Below are 19,696 nucleotides of genomic sequence, written 5' to 3' on the forward strand. Positions count from 1 at the left end.
ATACACGTAACCACAACTGCTTAGCGTAAATTTCATTGTTATACTTCCTTACATATATGCACTATTTCGACCGGATGAAGCTTGAGTAAGATTTAAGTCGGGTAACGGACGACCCTGTAATTTCACTTCATTACATCAATCTTCTCAGCGAGGGAAAGTTGAGAAAATAAAATTAATATTCTGTAATTCACACACACTCACGCTTGCACATTTGCACTGGTTAAGTTACGGTACTAAGACATCACACCTAAGCAACACTCAGATATACTGATGGTCAACAATTTTCTAAAACAGGAAAAGAAGTCTCTTTCGTATTTTACGTGCTATATCAAAAGGATTCTACTCGTGCAATCATTTTGAGTTAAGGCAAATATTAGGTTCTACTGGAGGCGGATATATACGTAATAATAAGGCAAAAAAGAATATCAATTCCGTTATATTAACTCGATAAGATTCTACAACAATAAGTATGTGAAGAGAAAATAAAAATGTTGTCATTAAGTTTCAAGGGAATAGAGAATCCATTTGACGTAGCATTACAATAGCGGTGTGGGAGTGGAGGAAAGATCTCCCCTTGTGGTCTGGCTCTGCAAGCCACTGCAGCGAAATATGGGTTTTAAACAGCGGCAGTTTCCCTCTGCTTCTCTTCACCTTTCTAAACCCCCTGACCATGCAAGACACACTCTCTATGAGCTGTCCCACCCTGCAGATCCCAGGGCGACTTTGAATGCATTGTCAATTCCAATACAGTCGACGCACAAAAAGATTATGCATAAGATAACAGTACATATTCCCGGCCAGATGAAATATAAAGCAATTTACCAATAACAGCTGTAACAATTCTTCTACAAATTAAAACAAATATTATTATTATTATTATTATTATTATTATTGTTGTTGTTATTATTATTATTATTATTATTATTATTATTATTATTATTTTCCTGTCAAAGCAGGGAGTGCTGCAACTCCACAGCTCTTATGGACGGGCCGCCCCTGGGTTTGTGTGATATATCGCATGCGCTGAAACGAATTAGGAATTATTTACTATACACTGGATTTGTTTTGGAAACTGGAGAAAATGTTAGACCAGCAGTATCAGAAGATTTAAAACATGGGGGGGAGGGGTGTTAACAATGACGGTTAAATGAAGTCTTAAAGTAAATAATTATGCACAAAGCGAATTGATTGAAATGTTAACCGGTTATTTTTCGTACCACTTGAAGAAGAAATATCTTTGTGTGTGTATATATATATTACAGTCAGAACGCGAAATTCATCGAAGTTTCTAGGAAATTCTAGTTCTGACAAAGCTCTTTAGGAAACTCTAGTTCTCACTTACATAATTCAGTTACATCTAGAAATAACTATTGCTCTTCAGGAAATTCTAGTTTTGACTAATATAATTAATATATATTATTATAATGTACCGAAGTACATATGATATTTCCATGCAGATATTCTGCATCATCATACGATGAAAGAGTAATGGAACGGAGAAAAATTCATGATCGTATGATGACGCAGAATATCTGCATGGAAATATCATATGTACTTCGGTACATTATAATAATATATATGATATGCCTAAATCACTTCGTGATTTAAGACGGCGCTTATTCCTTCGGATCCTGGCCAACTAGTCACTCATTACGAGTGCACTTCAGCACATGTGTGGACTTCGGTCCTAGGTTCATAGATATCTATGACGTAGTGCAGAGGGTGGCCACTAGAGGGAACCCAAGAGTTGGAACTTAAAACTGAGACGATTCTTCCGACACCGGGGTGGAATCCGGTGTGGCTTAGTGGATAAAGCATCAGCACGTAGAGCTGAAAACCTGGGTTCAAATCCTGGCGCCAGAGAGAATTTTTCTCCGTTCCATTACTCTTTCATTGTATGATGACGCAGAATATCTGCATGGAAATATATGTACTTCGGTACATTATAATAATATATATGATATGCGTAAATAACTTCGTGATTTAAGACGGCGCTTATTCCTTCGGATCCCGGCCAAATAGTCACTCATTACGAGTGCACCTCAGCACATGTGTGGACTTCGGTCCTAGGTTCATAGATATCTATGATGTAGTGCAGAGGGCGGCCACTAGAGGGAACCCAAGAGTTGGAACTTAAAACTGAGACGATTCTTCCGACGCCGGGGTGGAATCAGGTGTGGCTTAGTGGATAAAGTGTCAGCACGTAGAGCTGAAAACCTGGTTCAAATCCCAGCGCCGGAGAGAATTTTTCTCCGTTCCATTACTCTTTCACCGTAATATAATTAAGTTAGATCTAGAAATAACTGTTATTAGTAAAAACGATTTCAAAACGCAAAATCGGTCAAAAACCCGAGGAAATTCTAGTTTACACTTATGTAACTCAGTTACAGCTAGAAATAACTTATTACTAAAAAGACTTTAGGAAATTTGTACTTTCACACAAATATTATTATTACTGTTGTCACTGTTGTTATTGTTGTAACTCAAAATAGTTTTGTTACACAAATAATTATATTATGGGACGCTTAAACATTACTATTTTTAAATAATTTATTAACTGGCAAACTTACTTGTGTTAATTATGTAAGCATGTGAGGCTTTCAGCTGTTTCGGTGCTACTTGACACCATCATCGGAGCCTTCTGGGTCTTGGCGTCATTTCGACATCTCTGCCTGTTGTGTGGGTGCGTTCGTGTGATGAAGAGTTGAGTAAAATAGTGTGTGTGTGTTCTGAAATTGATCTGTGTGTTGAGAATTTGATTAGGGTGTGTTTTGGTGTGCCTGTATATTTCATACACACCCTAATCAAATTCTCAACAGACAGATCAATTTCAGAACACACACACTATTTGACTCAACTCTTCATCACACGAACGCACCCACACAACAGGCAGAGATGTCGAAATGACGCCAAGACCCAGAAGGCTCTGATGATGGTGTCAAGTAGCACCGAAACGACTGTAAGCCGCACATGCTTACATAATTAACACAAGTTCGCCAGTTAATCAATTATTTATACTCAAGTGTTAAAAGTAGTGTACGAAAGATTCAAAATGTATTACTATTTTTGCTTTTGAATTACGAATAATTATGTTACAGAACTCAATATTGTTATTTTTTGTCTGACAAGTCACTTGTTGCAAAAAGGTACGCTATTGTGACATTTCGAGTTGCAGAGAATTTTTTTCCACACACAAGCAATGCTTCGAAACCTAGTTTTTTTTCAAGCACAACAGACGAACCCTTGTCCGCTTCCAATTGCTTCTTTCTTTGCTGTACTCCTCGGCGAAATTTCTGCATCTGGCTTCTGTTCTCATCACAAGAATATTTGAGGACATACGTCAAATTCGGATCTGAAAGAAAGTGTTATGTACCAGGTGTTGATGAAATTAACTACACTATCAGTTTTTAAAGTTCAATGAACCTACCTGCAATATATTTTATTCAAAATTCCATCATTTGTTTCAATTCTGTACGAGTCTTCGTCATTTCTTCCAAGCACGACTCCTATGATGTTTTGCAAGTCAGACTACTGACATCCAGAACACCTCCTATACCAACTGGAGAATGCATTGCATCAGAAATCAGCTGCATTATTTTCTCCTGTTTCTTTAAATTTTCTTTGGCTTCCTTTCTGGCTAGGTAGAATTTTGAAGATGTACTAGCTATCATCTCCTCCTCCTCCCCCTCCTCCTCCTCCTCCTCCTCCTCCTCCTCCCTGTTCTGCATTCATCTGTCCAATTTTCGTTTCAAATTCATCTCCTTCATTTTTAATAACATCAGGTGGCAAAGATGATGTGGTAGCCCAACTCTTGGTTCAATTTCGAATATGGTGACTGTTAGATTCCTGAATGAAGGGCTTTATTTTTCATAAATTGCACCAATTGATGGTACTCTTGTCTTTTGTTAGCTCTTTCCACTGAGCCCTGACTCTGGCTGTGATGTGGTTTCCCATGAATAGTTTTTAACTCTGGCCAGTATATAAATTGTTTTTAACAGAATTTACAAACTCTCTTCCATTCTCGGAGTGTAATATACAGAGTGCTCCAAATGTCAAGAAAATATCAGTTAGTTGAAAGGCAACCTCTTCAACTCTCTTGTTACGAAGTGCTCGCAGTAACGAAAATTTGGTAAGATGATCCTGGTAAACCATAATGAACTTAAACTCTTAGTCAGCTTGAGACTGCATGTCAATTAGATCTTCCTTGCAGCATCTATTCATTTCAGAGTGCTGAATGGTCTTGGAAGCAATGCCTTTCTTCTTCTTACTCTTTTTGTTGGCAAGTTTCGCATGTTGATAAAAAATGTTTACCATTTGAATTGTTATATTGGCATATTTCCTTGATGTTTCCATTTTGAGTCTGCCTCTACTTCCATGTCTGTAGCTACATGTTCGCTTTTAGTAACATCGAATATTTCCTCGGCAGGTAAATGATATTTCACAAATTCACCTGTTGAAATAAAGTTCTTCACTCCACCAATTTCAATGACAACGGGATTTTACTAATAACAATCAGTTATTTCTAGATCTTACTGAATTATATTAGTCAAAACTAGAATTTCCTAAAAAGCCTTAGTTATTTCTAGATGTAAGTGAATTAAGTAAGTGGAAACTGGAATTTCCTAAAGAGCTTTGTCAGAACTAGAATTTCCTATAAACTTCGGTTTTGACGAATTTCATGTTCTGACTGTAACATATATACTGTAAATACTCTCTTCTATAGTGAAGAAACAAAAAAAAAATGATGAAAGTAAGAAATCCGATTGGTTAAAGAGAAATATTCGTCCTTCTGTTGGGTGTGATTTACAAATTTGAAAAGTTTTGAGGAGTAGCATGGGACTGTATTAAACAAGTCAAAAACGTAGCACAAACATTTGCGAATATACTGAATGAAAAGATCTCTATTAGGCCTATAGATTTATTCGTTATTGAATGATACTGCACAACTCGATCATCACATAAGGTCTCAACAAACGTCGACAAGAGCAGGAAAGTAAATCGTCCACAACTAGCCTTAAAACAGCGAAGAAAATTAAGAAAATCGCACAATAACATAATATTATTTTTAGAGAGCCATTCCGTATTATTTTTATATCTCCATTGTAAAGAAATAAGCATCTTAACAATGTTCTACAATCTCTAAAGAGCCCACAATAGTTGAAAAATTGTTCGGGACCAAAATAGTCTTTTTATGAGTGCCATAAATATCTTTCATCTTCTTGCTTTAGTCTACAGTGAATTGGAAAAGCATCAGACAGAACCTGCTATCACTACTGTTACTATTTACTATTACTAACACTACTGTTAGAGTCATTCTCTGAAAAAGGTACAAAATTGAAGAACAAAATGAGATGATAAATGTACAAAAATGTTAAGCTGACTGGTCAGACGTCTTTATTAATATAACTTAACACCTCCAGATAACTGACCAAGTTTTTTGAAATTTTGTTACTTGAATATTAGGCATTTTATGTGGACGTGTATGTCAACGGAGGGTATCTGTCTTCACTGCTGTTGCAGTTATATAATCATGAAGATCTGTTTAATATTGTTAAGGGGAAATGTTTCTGTGAGATGGAGGAAAAAACCCAGAAATGATTAAGAAATAGTAAATTCTATAATTATGAAAAGGGAAAAGGTAATCAATAGTACATGAAGCAAAGTATAATTATTGCAATAATGGTATTTTTTAACTATTTTGTCACTTAAAAGTTTAACTATAGTCTTCTTAACTTTCCGTGACTTATGTTTATTAAAATTCTCCTGTATTTGCTTGCCAATAACTTCTGCAAACAAAAATTGTCTGTATGCTAGATGTTCACTGTTTTTAACTTGACTATGCAGCAGTCGGTGGACTTTCCTTCTTGGGCTTACTTGCAGGACTTACTTTTCTTTAGCCTACTCAATCTCTTTTTATACTTTTCTAGTCTTGCGTTAGTTCTTCTGTTTATCTCCTCCAATTTCTTTATCTTTTGCCATAGCTTGTGTCTATTTCTTCTGACCATTCTCTTTCCTCTCTCAGCCCCATTTTTTTGTAGTGTTTCTTGACTGTTAGTCTTTCGCAAGGAAGGCGAACCTGGTGGTGTATTTTCGTCTACATATTGTTCCACATTCTCCTGATCTCTTTTATTCTTACAATAACTTTTTGCCTTCTCTTTCCAAACTTTTCTTACTGTCCTCTTTTCACGATCGTTCATTTTGTCAATAATCTTCATCTTTCCAGAAGCCTTTCTTTGATTATAGTGTTCTCTCTCGTTTCTTTTAGCCTCTTCATAAAGGATAGAGTTTTCACATACCTTCTGCCTAGATCGTCTCATACGAAGGGTTTTCTATTCTCTTTTCTTCTGACTTTGAGCATCCGACTGTTCTAGTTTTTCTTTTTGTTAGTGTCATTGTTCTGTACTAAGCAAGAAAAACAAAAACTATAGATAAAATATTTAGGCTATTACATAATTCTCAGCACAAATTTAAATTAATTTCAACTTGTTTACCCTCCGTGTACAGTATTATCCTCCGTGGACCAGCTTAGTCCATGGAGGGGATGTCTACGGAGCAGACAAAATTAGGCATTTCGTTTTTTCATTGCTTCAGTTTTGAGATTACAACATTGGTAGCTCTCATACATTTGAATTACATCGTATACACACGCAGAATTAGACTAAAACATTTAATGAGTAGTTCCTACCTTAATTATTGTGACCATGGAGTATATGGGAAGAACTTTACGAAACTTAAAATGATAATTGATATTTAACATCCACAACACAAGATACACTGGTGAAGACAAGCTTTGACTGTTAAAAATTATGGCTTCCTTCTTCATTAATTCCAGAGACACACACCGAGAGCTGCTGCACTCTATGAACTTTTATCGCACTTTTATAGTTCTCATGTAGGGAGATTGTTTCCTAGGGACAAACTTTTAAATTCAATAACCCTGATCAATTTTTGAAAGGGCAAAATCTTTCTTGGATATGGATTTCTGATACTCTATATTATTATTATTATTATTATTATTATTATTATTATTATTATTATTATTATTATTCGCTGAAACAGTGCATTTTTAAATAAAATTTGACAATCAACAATGCCCAGATTGTTACAAATCGGGTGTAGGAACAGTCCACAGAGGGGACATTATTACTGTTTTGATAGCCTAAATATACTGTAAATAAAGACATATTCAGTAACATTTTCCATAATCTCTCGCTTCTTAGTGACTTAATTTAATAATTATTTTAAAAAGTCAACATATTTTTCCTGTCTTGTTTACTAGATGGTGACAATAAATAGTACCTTATTCAGAGAATGACCCGTTACTAATGTTTGCTGTTACTAGCACCACAAAGACTTCCTACTGTCACTGTTGCAATCACTATTATAACCATTTTTAATTCTATAATTGTCAATATTACAATTGCCATTAGTAGTCATTGGTTTGGCCCAGGTGTCTTGCATGTTTGTCTGCTGATCCTGAGCTTTGCTTGAGTTGATTACCTGATAGGGTTTTTTTAATATTTTCTGCTACTGTAAGGCAAATGTCAGGTAATCATATGATGAATCCTTAACCTCATCTGGTCAAATACTGTCACCGATTTCATCAACACTAAATAACTAGTAGTTGATACAGCATTGTTAAATAACCATTTACAAAACTACCACTACCATTACTGCTGCTACTAGTGCTGTTACTGGTACTGCTGCTGTTGCTGCTACTACGACTATTCATCATCATCATCATCATCATCATCATCATCATCATCACCATCATCACTACCAGTGCTGCTTCTGTTACCTGTTTAGTTGTGGATGTTTGTGTATGCTTTACCACAGCCACTGTTGTTCTTGTTACAGGTTTTATGAAGTTCCCAGGAATGAAATTTAAGATGAACTTCGAAGAAGGAAGGTTGACTAGGATGGTGAGTGCTAGAAATTCTCATGTTCGCTTCTCCTGTCTGTATAGGAGAAAACAAGCTAATCAAGACTAATGAACTTGGTACTGAGGGAAACGTTCATATTGATTAGGTGCAATGAAGTTAGTTTTTGTATACTTGAATCATGTACTAGTAGATGTAAATACAGAGTGGTTCTGAAATAATGTGGCAGTCTCATTGATATTGTTGGTAGTTCAAGATAATTACAATAAACAAAATCCGTTTGTTTGACTGCATTAATATTTGAGGTATAAACATAAAAAATTGTGCAGTTAGATACTTGAGAAATTGTATTTATAGTTAGTTATACATGATACACTGATCAGGAACCAAGCAATTGATACCATACCTTCGAGGTGAGCTGATGTTTAGTTTTGGTCTCCAATTCTCCACTTCTTATGTACAAAACTTAATAAAGTAGGTAAAGTAGGTACTTTATGGCAGAAATGGTTATGGTGTACTGTATATGAACACGCTGTTAATTGAGCAATGACAGATTAAGGTCTAGGCAACCTAGGCAGTTGTCTAGGATGGTAATTTTCGGGGGGGGGGGACGGCATTCTCTCTCTCTTTTTTCTCTTTTTTCTTTTTCATTTTACAGTGAAAATTGTTTTTAAAACACTTGTTCATAAATCTTTTCCGAAGTTTGTTCTTGAACACCTTGTGGAAGTTGGATATTGTGATAGTAAAAGGGAAGTGTGCAGCTGCATAGTTATATTGTAATGCCAGTATCAGTATCACGTTATTATGTTATGAAACTGCTTAAATTTAACTACTTGTATAAAGAAGAACACATTGTTGAAAATCAAATTGGGTGTATGTTTATTACATTATCGCTGTAAATAGTAAGCACAACTCTGGGTTACATTTACAATATAATATGTCGTCAATAATACTATTTAATTACTTTCCAGCATGTGCACTATATAATTCGATATGTAAGGTTTATTCTGCAAAGAGTTGGAGTTTATTTTTTAATTTACTTTATACTTCCTATCGAAGTAATACTCGTAATAATTATACCACCAACAAAACCAATGCTTAAAAATAAACCACAGTCTGCCTTTCACAAATCCATTTTGTTTCAACAGTGAACAAATTTAAATATATTTCTTTGCATCTAGTCTGATCTGCTTTGTCAGATCGACTTTGATGACATCATCAATGCTTTCTCTGTGAAGAAAGTGGGAAGGAAATCTTCATAATTCACAAGTAAGATGCATGTATTTTGATTTCAGTAATGTATTGTTTTCTGAATTGTAAAATTTCATTTAAAACTAAATTAAACTAAAGATGACCTGTATAATAGCTGCTCATAAACTGCTTGAGAGAGTTGGGGGAGGCAAATTTTAGCACTGCCTAGGAGCGGCACTATACCTAAATCCGGCTATGTAATTGAGTGGACTGTTTGTGTCTAGATTAACAGCAAACCTTAATTGCAATATGTCAATCACCATTGAGAGGAGATCTATGAGGCGACTCTTTTAATACCATTTAAAGTATGAGTTACTTCTGATTGAGATTCTGGCTAATACGTACATAATATATTATCAGGCAGTACATCTCGCTTGTTATGTGTCAGAAGAAGAACAATTGTTTGTATACATCTGAAGTCTGGTTAGTGTAATATGTAACTAGTCAGCATTGTATGCATTTGAGAGGGAAAGGAACCAGCCACCCTACCTCATTATCGCCTGGCTTAGTTGTCTCATGAGTGATGCTCATTGGCGTGTCACTTACGAAGTTCAATTCTGTCTTCGGACAGTTGACTAACAACAACAATGACAACGTAGGTATGAGTTTAGAAGTATGAACAACTTCGTCAGTATAAAGAAGCCAGTCATCTAGTTCAACATTGTTTCATTAATTATACACATCAAAAAAAGTTTGGAATCAACAGAGAAATCTATGTTATCCCACTGACTGTATAAATATCTTTCTACTCTATTGAAGCTAATCATGTTGCTGTGGTTACCAATTTTAATATATAAACAATTGGTTTGCAGGGTTATGTACATGGCATACTTTAATTCTATCAATACACGATATTAATCAGTTTTTTCTTAAAATAAAGAACATTGAAAGGATTCTGACAACAAGGTTAGTGTGCAGTATGCAGAACACATAGCAGTAAGTAATCATGTGCGCATTATCACCTTATGTGAAGAAGGGGTAATACATAGGCTGATTGCCCTGTGTGTTGGCATTACCATAGTGCTGTTGCAAAGACCTGGAAGCGTTATCTGAACACAAATGAAGTAGCAGATAGGCCCGAGAAGGTCATCCAAAGGTAACAACGCAAGCTGAAGACAGGTATTGGGGCATCTAGATAGTAGAGAGCCAAAAACCAATGCTTCAGAGCTACGAAGTGCTTTCCTTCGGACCACTGGGAAGCACATAAGCACCCAAACCATTAGAAATTGTCTTCATGGGATGAACATGCTTTCAAGGTGACCATAGCGTATACCTCCACTCAACCGCCATTGTCGCGCAGCTCATTTTGATGAGCAAGAGAGCATCAGAATTGGGAGCAAGAGAGGTGGGGTTCTGTGTTATTCACAGATGAGACAAGGATTTGTCTAAGACCTGATTCAGGAAGAGTTCAAACCTGAGAATACCTGTTATGCAGTCCACACTTACCAACCTGTAGAATACTATAGGCAGAGAGGTGGAGATACAATCTTTTGGGCAGGCATAATGCATGACGAACACTAGTGCCCATGAAAGGCAATATGACTGCAGTGAAATATTGGAGAGACATTGTCCAAAGTCTTATCATCCCCTTTAGGGAACATTTTGGTGAAGATTTTATCTTTCAAAATGACAATGTCCGGCCACAATGAGGAAGGTACATAAATGAACTAATTCAGGCTGCTAGAATAACCAATATGCAATGGCCTGTTTACTCATCGGACATGAATCCCATAGAACATGCTTTAGATCAGCTAAAGAATGCCATTTACCATTATCAACGACCTGTTCAAACCCACCACTAGCTCAGAGAGGCAGCAATCCAGGAATTGGATCGTCTAGATCAGCAATGCCTCGACAACCTGATTGAGAGCTTGCCAAGATGGATCCAAGCACTTATCAGAACCAGAGAAGGCATTGATGCGTTACTAAAAGCTTTTTCAAATGTCCATATTTCCAATTTCATGTAATTGAATTGACAGCTTATTCTTCTTACAGTGCTACGTTTGTTTTTTTATTTATCCCTCATTAAAAAGTTAAATGCAAGTTTTGTTTAATATTTTATTACTCGTATAGGTATTTTGTTAAAGTAGTCACAGGGTTTCCTTATTCAAACCCAATTAATAATGGAATATGAAAAGGCTCTTAAAGTCTGTTTGGTTCCAAACTTCTTTTGATGTGCGATGCTATTTAATTAGCGAAATTTAATGAACATTAATTTGAGCTAACACTTGCTTACCATGTAGGTTGCATGAATTTAGGTTTCATCCAAAAAATTGTTCCCCCCCCCTCCCCCCATGTCACACACATGTTATTTTTTCTAATCCTTCTTAGATACTGGGCTCTCTTTCCCATGATGTCACTCCTCTCCATTAAGGGGGAGACGGATGAAATTTTCATCATTTCCAGTCAAAAATCGCATTTTCATTTTCTTGTGAAATTTGAATCAGCAATGTCTTATTTATATGTTGAGCAAATTTCAATGCTCTGCGGCACTTGAAAGCATGAAAATTATGTAATATGTAAGTAACTGCAGCCTTGCACTTAAATTCCATGCAAATTTTAGAAGGTATTTTTTCACAATTTTTTTCAGCACATTTCGTCAGATTTGAATTGTAAGGGCTGTTACAGTTTTGATGTTAGGAACATGAAATTTTTACTGCATATTTTATATATTGTTAACAAACCACAGTTTCTCTTTTTTGATAAATTGAATACTTTCGAAATTAAGAAATAAAAGATATTTAGTGTACATTAAAAATTTAAATTCTGAAATTGAATTGTTTTTGTTTTTTTTTTCTCTCAGTTATAGATGTAAATTTATAATTCTGGATAATAGTTCGTTTCTAAACATATCAGAGATGTTGTGAAAAAAAAAGAGTGATACATGAAACTTAAATTTTGTAAGAGGAGACTGATTTTTAACATATGAAGATTATTTTTTCTGAAGTCTGAATAATTCAAAAACCATTCATCTGATCATAATGCAATTTATAAGCAAGAATACTTATGTCCAGGGGATGAAGTGCACGAGATATATAACGTTCCTACCTTAAAAATTGTGTAAAATAGAAATTTCATCACCATCCACCTGTTAAGTATATATGATTGGATTTACATTTCTTAGCTCTGATGTCAATCTTTTTCAATAATATTCTTAAAAATTTCCTTTCTGCATGAAAATTAATATCATGGCTCAGACCCAGTAGCACACTCTTTAATGTTGGGACTTGTTATCTTCACAGTATAAAAATACTGAATTATTTGCCAAATCACATAAGTTGAACCAATTCTCCACTTTATACAAAATTACCAGACCAACTGGATGAATCATCTACAACAGATGTCATCGCACAGAATCCGAAGAACTATGCCTTGTTATCTCCCTCAAGGAAAGAGATCATTGGGAAGTCCCAAGAAACAGTGAAGGAACAATTCTTCTTTGAGATTTTAACGAGCCACATGGCCTAATACTTGGAGGGATGATGATGATGATGATATGATGATGATGATGATTATGATTATGATGATGATTATGATTATGAACTCATCTACTTAAATTTTTTTAGAACTGATTTTATGTCTTCCTGGATATTTCACTTTTTCGTCATGAATAGTTGCTAGTTGTGACTGTTTCCTCATTTTACATAGTTTCCAGTTGTAGTAGCAGTGGCGCATTTTGTTGCTTGATAATAGCAAACTGTGATCGCAACATGCCAGTTACCATTGAGATGCTCTAATTTCCCAGTTGACTTTTCTTTGTCAAAAACTTTATTGCATGTCTATTCATTTCACTTCCTAACTGAATAGTTGGTCTAATTGGTGAAGTCATTTTCTCTTTTGAAAACACAGCATTAACACGCTATTATCATACACTGGAAAATGTCAATGCAGGCAGTACACCATCACATAGCTCGTGTAAGGGATAAACTATCCAATTTTCATTCTGACCTATGCATAGAGATAATTGCTGTGACTAGTTCACATATTTTCTATGTTTTGTTAATATGATCTCGCAGTACAGATCTCATTGGCTTAATAAGATATCACTCTGGCAGAAGATGCCTTAACTGCTGAACAAAAATAGTATGTTTGGTGTCGTCTACAAGTGAAGAGCAATGAGCTGTAGTCAGTTTTTTGGATAATCTGGTTGCAATTCATGCACTTGCATTGTGTTATATAGTTTAAAAAATAACCTTACTGCAACTCTTGCTGATGAGTTAGACACACCAATCTCCTGCGGTAAATATCAGAGAGATTTTCACTGCAAATTTTCGAGCCTAGCACCAATGTTGTCTAAACTTTTTTCAGTGAGAACTCGATGATGCAGCTGATTTTCCTTATAAATTAAGATAGTGTTTCTTAATTTCTTGATTATTTTCTGCATACTCGATGGATTTAAAACTGGAGAATCTGGAAATTCTTCATAGAATCTTCTTGTCACTATTGCTACAAACTTCGTTTTGACAACATTATCGTGGGTATAGGAAAACGTCAAAGTTTGGGGTTGTCAGTTGGCTAAGAACTTCGTGAAAAAAACACAAACACACGCACGCGCACGCACACACACACGCACGCACATACACACACACACAATAGCATAAATTACATTGCCCTATAAGTAACAAATTCTGTCACGTATATAGGCTAATTGTAAGAACATTGTAATCCTGCAAGCACAAACCAGACATGTAGTATTGCTTATGTAATGGAGCATGTTGTCCAAATAAAGATGAAAAAAAAAACACACACACCGATCTCATGGTCAAATACTTGAAGGAATATTGTAAATTCATAAGAGAAGTAGATTTAGAAAGTAGACGAAACGTATAGCATTAAGATAACGAAATGTTGAACAGGTTAAGGTAATAAAACTATAAAATTGGAATTTAAATTTGTACAGAAAAAGAGTTCACAAAATAGATTAAGAATAAGTAATAAATAGCAATAATACATTAGTTGAGGGATTATATTGAAACATATTAAATTTGTCAAAATAGAGTAAAATAAAATATGTTTGTATTAAGTTAATATAAATAATAATGTAGGATACAAATCTCAAATAGAATATCAGAATACTTAATAATAATGTAACATATAAATATACACTATTCAAAATTATTTCTACGTTTATAATATGATATATTCATTCTAGTCACAATAGCCTAAACTACATTGCCCTATAAGTAATAAATTCTGTCGCATATATAATTGTAAGAACATTGTAATCCTGCAAGCACAAACCAGACATGTAGTATTGCTTATGTAATGGAGCATGTTGTCCAAATAAAGATGAAAAAACACACACACACACACACACACCCGTGCGCACGGAAACTGGAGGTAAGAAAATAAAGTCGGATGGAACCTTATGTACAGAGAAATATGGCGAAGAAACAGCAAGTGAGTGTTGGGAGTTGGTCAGATTGTTGGGGCTGGTGGAGGTCTGTAACTCTGGCTCTGTGTACTGCAGGAATGGTGCTATAGCAAGCAATTAGCAGTAAGACTTACTGTTCTGTTACGAGCCATCTGAATATACTGTACCTAGCCAAGATGTAGGATGGAGAATGAGCATAAAATATGCGAAAGAAACTGGCCAGTTTACTGTATTGTCTCGTGGCTTCGTTGCCTTATGGTGCCATTTATGAGATTCAGACCTGTCTTCGGACAGTTAACTAAAACAAACAAAAATGTTCAGCATTTTTCCTGCCAGACTGCTTCATTACTTCCGTGTGGGAAGGTTAGTCTATGAATTAGCCGTGCTGTTTGTGCACCTGCCTGCCTGTTACTCCGTGGTGGGAATCACAACATCCTCGTCTGCTAGACAGTTGAGTGAATTCTCCGTGGATAAAGAACAAACCTCTCTGTATGTGGTGTAATGCTTTAGTATTTTAGTGGGAGTCTGTTTGCTTTTTTGTTAGATGTAATTGTGCATTGTATTCCATATTATCTAGTGGGTTTGTTAGTTTGATTGTTTTCTGAGTTTGAAGTTGCACTGGAGTGAGTTGTTCTAGATGCTGCACAATATTTTGGTTAGGAAAAGATTGTTTTTTTGTTATTCTTTTGTTTAATGTTTGTAATTGCAAATGTGTTTCAGTGGCTTGATTTCTTATTTCTTCAGCTGTAAGTATTTGAAGTCCTGTTGCTGATGTGGTTTTTAGTATTGTGGTTTATTACCGATAATGAGTTTTCTATTGTTCTAGTCTTGTGGACTGATTTTTATTTCATAAATTACCGGTACTATGTCGTTGCAAAAAATATTTTTATTACAGATTTGATACAGCTTTTATACGTTTTGTTGAAAGTGTCTTGTGTACTATCAATCTTGCTCTACCTAAACTTGTTGTTTCTTCGTGTATTTATTGACACAGAATACGTCTTTTTCTACATCTGGTATGGGGTACCATTTTCTTGGAGAAGGAGTGATGAAGAAAGGTGAGATTTTGAAATACTTGTAGCTCAGCGTATAATAGTCAGTGTTATCATTAGTGGGTCGGGGATATGTCTGTATACTATGATAGATGACTTATTGGAGGCATGTGAGTGAGATAAGAGAGAAATGTGCCAAATACGAGATAAAAATTACCACGTTTCTAGCCATTCTGACATTTGTAACTCAAGAATCGGAGGAGCTACAATGTTTGGCCTTGAACAATTCGTTATGGTCTGATCTACAAAATAAAAGTGCAAAAATAGTGAACATTTGGGAACACAAGCGCAAAAATTTGGGTGTCATTAAAATATCGAAACATTTATGAAGAAAATATTTAAAATTCTACAAGTTTCAGATAAGAAATAAAGAAGGCAAAACACTGAACAAAACAGGGGACTACTCCGTGGTTTCAAGTGGACATGGTGGTGACAGGACGACTGCAGAAGAGACTGATTGATTACTAAATGAATGGCAACAACAACATTTTTGCAAACAGCTTAAACAAATGATGGTAGAACTTAGTTACCTCATAAAATCGATGTTTTATTGGCATCACTTATGAGGTTCAAATCTGTTTTCGGACAGTTGACTAAACAGCAAACAACAACACATATAATAGTACCAGTAGTACTACAATTCTCATGCAAAATTGTCCTGGTTCTGCAGATGTGAATTAAGTTGAAATATGTCTAGACCATGACACCATGATATACGACAGCCAAGATGAGTCTGAATTATTAAGCAATTTGTAGAAATAAATTACATTTTTATGAAGGCCTAAGCCATTGTTTTATTATTTGCAAACACCCTTGTGACGACACGAAATTCTAAGTTCTAGGTATACTGTGGTTTTGCACGATATTGATGTAGCCAAAAAGGAAGACATTTAGCCATGCATGGGTATTTCCACCCTAGTTCAAAGTATGCACTGGTGCAAAATGTTACCAATCGTCTGTGAATTACTGGTGTAGGTCGCTTTTGTTATTTATGAAAGCATGGAAGATACTCTGTGATGTCGACCTGGTTGGCAAGTTGGTATAGTGCTGGCCTTCTATGCCCAAGGTTGTGGGTTCGATCCCGGGCCAGGTCGATGGCATTTAAGTGTGCTTATGTCAGTAGATTTACTGGCATGTAAAAGAACTCCTGCAGGACAAAATTCCGGCACATCCGGCGACGCTGATATAACCTCTGCAGTTGCGAACGTCGTTAAATAAAACATAACATTTTACTCTGTGATATTCTCGGGGATTTTCAAAGTGTCTGCTATTAAGTGGTGTCCATTATTCAGGAAAAAGGAATGCAGTCCAACAAAATAATGTTTCATCAATATGTAATTAAGTTCAATATAGTACATGAATGTTACTACACTACATACACAGCTATAATTGACAATACATAACAAAATAAAGATGAAAATGGTAAAGGATATTAGTATAGTACAGCAGTCATGTCAGACTTGTGTGTTACGCCGAGTCAGTTGATGCATAGGAAACTGTGAGGATACATTTCTGAGTTTGGGAGTAGGGAAAAAACTGAATTCGTCTGAATTGAGGGAAAATTATAACATGGAAGATATTTTTTTTATGTATAATCATCATTATAAGCTTCATGGATTGCACCCTTTGATCCATTCCATCTCCAACATTTATAGCTGTTCTCGCCATTTCTTAGGTCTTCCAATTCTTCTCTTTTCCTGAGGTTTGTACCTGTATGATTGTAATGGGATTCGGCTTCTTGGCATTCACTCTAAATGTAAATACTTCTGTATTCATCTATTTTTTTATAATATTCTTGAGATGTATAATTCCTGATGTATAGGCATAGATATAATTAAAGGAAATGTAAATTACTTTATGACTCAGAAACTATTTAGCATAAGGATTTCAAATTTTGTCAATTTTTTCATTGTTCTTTATAAGAATGTGTGTTAAAAATTTCAAAATAATTGGTTCAAAGTTTCAGATTTCACTTGGTTTAATTTAATTAATGCTGTTTTTTCATAGTTGCCAAATTACAGTGCTTAACTTAGACAACCTCTCCAGATGTCCCAATAACCATGAGCTCCAGGATATTCTGTCTCTCAGCTGCTGCCTCCTGCTCTTGTTGACCCCCCTTTTTATTGAGGCCAGTTAGGATCTAAAAGAGACCCTTGTCCACATCAGTAAAGGCAGTCAGGCCGTGATTTGTGATTTTAACAGTTTGTTCTTGATCAATCAACAAGATTAGTCACTCTTACATAGAATCAGATTGCCTATTGGCTACTCTACTTTCCACTGTACAGAGTGTCCCTAAGTTGAAATCTATTAAGATTTTCCTGGAGCCAGATGTAGGAGTCCTGATCCTCCCAATAGTGGATCAGGGCTCTATCCTGAACCGAAGACGTCCTGAGAAGAGATAAAGATTCATCTGATTGTGTCTCGTCTATCCCCCTCGAGATCACCATCTAGACGTGCTTGATATCAACAATAAGCTTGTCTTCAGGATAAGAGGCCCCTATTATGGCTCCAGGTTCAGTGCTGCTGTGTCTTTTAATAGGTTTAGCTTAGCTGAAGGTAGTATGGAAGTCTCTGGTCCAGCATGAGTATTACTGCTGCTAGGATGAGAGGAGGCCCATTTGCTTGGTGTACCTAGTTCCCTCTTCCTTTCTTTTAGCATTTTTAATTTTCTTTTAGCTGTCTCAGACAATTTCTTAGTGGTCAAGTGCAACCAGTTTACAGAAGAGGCAGTAACTTAATGCCCATATGCCCATTTCCTTGACAGGTGATAGATTTTTTTATAAGTGGAGAGTCCTGCCACTTACCTTTTTATGTTCAATATCTATCTCTCTCTCTCTCTCTCTCTCTCTATTGGAGTCCCACAACTACCAGAAAAATAAAGGTCATGCAATACAGAGGCCTGATTGTATTGGGAAGGCTAAATACTAGAGTGTTTCACCTGGTGCCCTTTACAAATCCTTGGAGACACGTTGTTTTATTTCCCCAGTGCCAGACAGCCCTTGGAACGATGCGTTTACACCTTCATTTAAGTAATATATAGTGTGATACTCCTCCTGGGAGTTCCTTTGGGTTAGATTTTTAGATGGTAAGCTGCTTCTTTGTCTGATATTTTCACCGTGACCCACCTGATATGAATATCTCTGCCAGCACAGCTCACAGTTTCATAGGATACACACAAGTCCCCCCTCCCCCACCAAATTCAAGGTCATGTGGCTTGGATGGTGGCAGCTGGGTAGCTCAGTTGATATAGCAATTGGCTTTGGATTGGAATATTCTGAGTTCAGTCCTGAGTGGAGGCAGAATTTTATCTCGTTTTCAAACTTCCAAACGGCTTACACCATACCATTCTAATGCCAAACACACTAAAGCATGGAGCTCCAACTCCATTTTTCCTATTGTGCATTCATGGCTCCTAGCAAATACCATTATTATAATTTGTTTATAGTAATACTAGTTCCAATTGGGGGGGGGGGGAAATGCACAAAAATTAATGTTATTGAATCGAAGAAAAACCCATGCAATATACTGTATAAGTAGAAAATAACGGAAAATATAATACACGTACCATAATGCATATACTCACATGTATTCTCCTCTCTTTTAGTGTAGCAAATTCAATAATCTTCTTGTGGAATTCAGGAATGTCACGAATCTTCTCAAGAGAGAGCATATGATAGTAAAAGCATTCAGTCTTTAATTTCCCATTGAATTTCTTAAAAATGTCTTAATATCATTAAGGATTGAAAAACAGCACTCACTTCCGACTGTTGGCATTGGGATGGTAATTATTACGCTCAGTAACATGAAACATTCCGAGAAAGTGCATAACATGTTATTATTCATAAAGAATTATAAAAGAGCAGCAGCACCAGACAATTTTCAGGTCTGTATAAAATCTGCAATTGGGTTTTCCATTTAAAATAGGATAAGCTTTGATAATGTCTAGATCATTTGCTGATAAATTAATCGTATAGTCCTTGAAATTACTGACTAAAAACAATTTTGAAACACAAAGCTGGTCCAAAAAACTGAAATCAGCCTTCAATATCGTTGACAACATTGCATATTTTAAGAGCAGCACCATGATTATTTCTGATATTTGCATCTTCTTTTGTTGTTGAGCTCATCAGCTGTCACTT

Source organism: Periplaneta americana, chromosome 7 (assembly GCF_040183065.1).
Source record: "Periplaneta americana isolate PAMFEO1 chromosome 7, P.americana_PAMFEO1_priV1, whole genome shotgun sequence".
NCBI lineage: Eukaryota > Metazoa > Arthropoda > Insecta > Blattodea > Blattidae > Periplaneta > Periplaneta americana.